The sequence below is a fragment of the Hordeum vulgare genome, chromosome 6H (genome assembly GCF_904849725.1).
Source record: "Hordeum vulgare subsp. vulgare chromosome 6H, MorexV3_pseudomolecules_assembly, whole genome shotgun sequence".
Taxonomy (NCBI): domain Eukaryota; kingdom Viridiplantae; phylum Streptophyta; class Magnoliopsida; order Poales; family Poaceae; genus Hordeum; species Hordeum vulgare.
Window position 1 is genome coordinate 501,530,789 of NC_058523.1, and position 4,294 is coordinate 501,535,082.

Consider the following 4,294-nt stretch of genomic DNA (forward strand, 5'->3'; position numbering starts at 1 on the left):
ATTTGGGTTGAATACTCTACCCTCGAAAACTGCCTCGATCCCATGCGCTGGTGGGTCATTGCAAGACAATTTCTAATTGTTGAGCAATCGAGAATAGCATTTTTCTAGCCATTGCCAGGGATCTGCTAACACATACTATTTCAATCTCGTTACTGGCAAGTCTCTTTACTCGTTCCGTAATACAAGATCTCGTGACTTACACTTAGCCACATTGCTTGCAAGGCTTGTGTGTGATGTTGTATTACCGAGTGGGCCCCGGGATACCTCTCCGCCACACAGAGTGACAAATCCCAGTCTTGATCCATACTAACTCAACGGACACCTTCGGAGATGCCTGTAGAGAACCTTTATAGTCACCCAGTTACGTTGCGATGTTTGATGCACACAAGGTATTCCTCCGGTGCCATTGAGTTATATGATCTCATGGTCAAAGGAACAAATACTTGACACGCAGAAAACAATAGCAATAAAACGACACGATCAATATGCTACGTTCATAGTTTGGGTCTAGTCCATCACATGATTCTCCTAATGATGTGATCGAGTTATCAAGTGACAACACTTGCACATAGCCAGAAAACCTTGACTATCAATGATCAACTGGCTAGCCAACTAGAGGCTTGCTAGGGACATTGTTTTGTCTATGTATCCACACATGTATCTATGTTTTCATTCAATACAATTATAGCATCGATAATAAACCATTATCTTTAAACAGGAAATATAATAATAACTATTTATCGTTGCCTCTAAGGCATATTTCCAACACACCATTAGCGACCTCCAATACTAGGAAGTGGACAACTATATCTACCTACGATGTCTACATGATAGACTACCTTAAGGATGACGAAGGAGACAAAGAGCCACCCAAACACCAATGCATGAGACGCCGCCATAAAGGTGCATACAACGGTGATGCTAGTCATGACGACACCGATAATGGTGACGCCACAGAAAACAGAGCTACTCCGAATGGCGCCGACGACCAGCATACAGGCGATGACGCCGGCGTTGCGAACCTCGAAGACTCCATGATTAATGGGGAGTATGATGACCCCAAAGATTACAACCAATATCCGGAGTCCGAAGAGGATATAAGCCTTGGACCCGATGAATTCGACGTTCCCGTGGAGCCCATGACTGATCCTCGGCTGCAGGCATTCCACCTATGGCTAATCAGCACAACAAAAAACATCAAACGGAAGAGTCAAAAGCTCAAATTCGAACATGACGAGCTTAATGAAAATGGGCCGAGGTCCTTAGGACTGAGCAGGAACTCGAGGATATACTCGTAGGGACGAAATAGTCCTACCCACGGAGACGCCTGCTCTCATAATTCAACGACGAGGTTGATAACAGCGTGTTGTCAAAAGACGAGTAGCTGAACAGTCGGATCGCCCTCCTCCGGGTCGAGGTAGGCTAGTAGGTGGGCATAAAAATCCCCTCGAAATACCTCATCGTCACACCAAGGACACGCTTCCGCATCCGAAACCTTACGACTTGCGGAAGAAGTTGGCTCCAAGACCAGTTGCCCCATCGCGATTCATGTAAGGGTCCAAGGAGCACCCTCTTGTCGGACAGGCGGGATACCTTGTGTGAATATCTAAAAATGATGATATATAGATGGTATATGTGATGTGGTTGGCTAAAAATTATGTTATACATGATTACCCTCGTGATCGGACCATGATCGTATCCGTTATGTGCGAGTACAGTTTTACTTTGAACACATAGATTTTCATTAAAAAAATTGAAATAAGGAAAAATATTTGCCATTTCATTGAATAAGAAAGAAGGTTTAGACAAAGCCACAAGGTGGCAAAAGAAATAAAGGTCTACTCTCGCCCCATTACAATACTTTAATGTTTGACACCCGCCAAAGCCCAAAGAGACAACTCCTCTTTAATCTTGCTAATAATGACCGTTGAAGAAGCGGCCTTGTTGCGGAAGATTCTAGCATTGCGCTGCGACCAAATCTTCCAAGAAATGAGCATCCTCAGTGAAGCAAGTGCCTTGGAGGTTTCGCTACGAATATGAACGTCTCCGGTCCACCATTCCGAGACCAAGGCCCTCGTCATGCAATCAGCGGTATTGATGTAATGCATGCCAAGCCACTAGAGGATATCGTTCCACATACGAAAGGCAAAAAGACATTGGAGCAGTAGATGAGCCACCGATTCCTGACTTTGTTTGCAAAAGGGTAAAAGATCGTAGTTGGGCCATCCACGACGAATAAGGCGTTCCGATGTCTAAATCCTATTTTGAAGAGCAAGCCAGGCGAAAAATTTGCACCACGGAGGAGCCCACACTTTCCACACTGAATGGACCATGCCTGACGTAGTAAGTCCCTCAAATTGCGCCTTATAAGCAGAGGAGGCAGAATAAAACCGTCCTTGATGAACTTCGAGATAATGGAATCCTCTATATATATCTTCAGCAAGTGTGACTTGAGCAATCTTTTTCGAGAGGTTGGCAAACTGTGGGTCATGGTCAAGGGTTAGGCCATTGGTGATTTTCATTAATTTAACAACAACACAATCTTATACTGCATGATGCATGAAACTGCGGCTATATTTGCATTTAGAGCATCTCTAGCAGATCCCGTAAACGACCACAAAGTAGGCTTTTCCAGCCGATTTACGTGACATGTCAAAATTCCGGTCCAAGCAGACCTGACAAATATGGCTCGGCCAGTAAAACTTTAGCGGAGGCTCATAAACCGCCCATGATTTCGGTATACATGCCGACTCCGGATGGATTTAGGGTATCCGTTCTCCTTCTCCCCTTTCCTCCTTAGCTGCAAATCGAGCCCCTCCAACGATAAATCGCCCCCTCCCCCTCCGCAAGACTCTGCGTCGGTTTTCTTGAGTGGATCCACACGGCGATAGCGACGGCGAGTGTGGGGCGTGGCAGTGGTCGAGGTTTTGGGGACCGCAAGGGCTTTCAGTGTCGCGGCTTCGCCGCCCTCAAGCGTAGGGACGGCGATGAGGCAACCGGCTCCAGCCTCCGTCCTCCCGTGTCGGAGAGGTAAAGGAAGGCGACATGCAAGCACGACGCCAAGTCGCACGGCACCGGCTCCAAGTCACGGGCGTGGGACAACTTCCATCGCATCGACGCCATCTTCGATCCGGCGCTGCAGCCCCGGAGGGATGAAGAGCTCGCGTGGTTCAACGCGAAGGAGGCCGCCGCAACCGGAGATGTGGTTGCGGCCGCACGCGTGTTAGCGTTGCGGGAGGAGGTCGACCTGCAGGCCACCCTGTGCTCCACGCTCATTTACCATGCTGTGTACGACGCCAAGCCCCTGCCTCGCGACGGCAACACAATCTGTCCGATGGCCAAGGTCGCACGGTCTCTCGGAAGAAAAGAAAAAAAAGGTAGCCTGCTGAATCTGAAGTGTTCCTGCATTCTGAGACGCGAGAAGGAGCACCCCAGCGGGACGGCTAGTGTACTACAAAACCTCATTGCTCATGTCACGCCCTGATCAGTTCGGAAACAAAACTCATGTCCTAGCCCAATAGACCGTCATTTCCAGCTGCTAAAATCCACGCAGGCGGATCGAACCACGTGTTCCCGGCAAACGTGAATCATGCGCCCTGGATCAACAGTATCGTGACAGCTAGCTTAGCATGCCATGCTTCCATAACTGTGGAACAACCCAATTTATATACTCGTGGACCTAAACTAGCACTACTTCGTGTCAAGCAGGGCGGTTTATCCTGGAAATTTTAAAAAGCAGAACGTGCACCTAGATTTCATGGTTCCGGTGGCCAAAATCACTGTTCGATATAAAGATTAGCACAATTTGACCCTTTCTCATGGTGTCTGCAACGGTGGACGTTATGCTCAACACCAAGAGCATCTCCGGCCGGTCGGCCTCAATGATATGAAATAATTTTTTTGAGGGCTCGTCGACGCATTTTTCGACGTGGGGCTCTCTTCCCTAGCCGTCGTCTCAAGTTCGGCCTCCAACTATCCATTTTAAATTAAAATTCAGCGTAAATTTAACGTAAATTTGATCCAAATTCAGCACAAATTTAATAAAAACTATTTTTTTATCATATAGTTCATCATAGTTGTTGGAAATTAATTATTAGATTAATCCAAGGGATGTGTCCAATTCCGAACAGTCGTGTCTTTTCTCTCTCTATTGCCAATAGGCATCTGTTCTGAAGGGATGCCTCCGAACAGACACATCTTCTTTGCACCTCTTTCAGATGTATATATACTTGAGAATAAATAGAGACAGGACTAATGGTTCATTCACTTTCATTCAATCTCATTTTACTCTAAC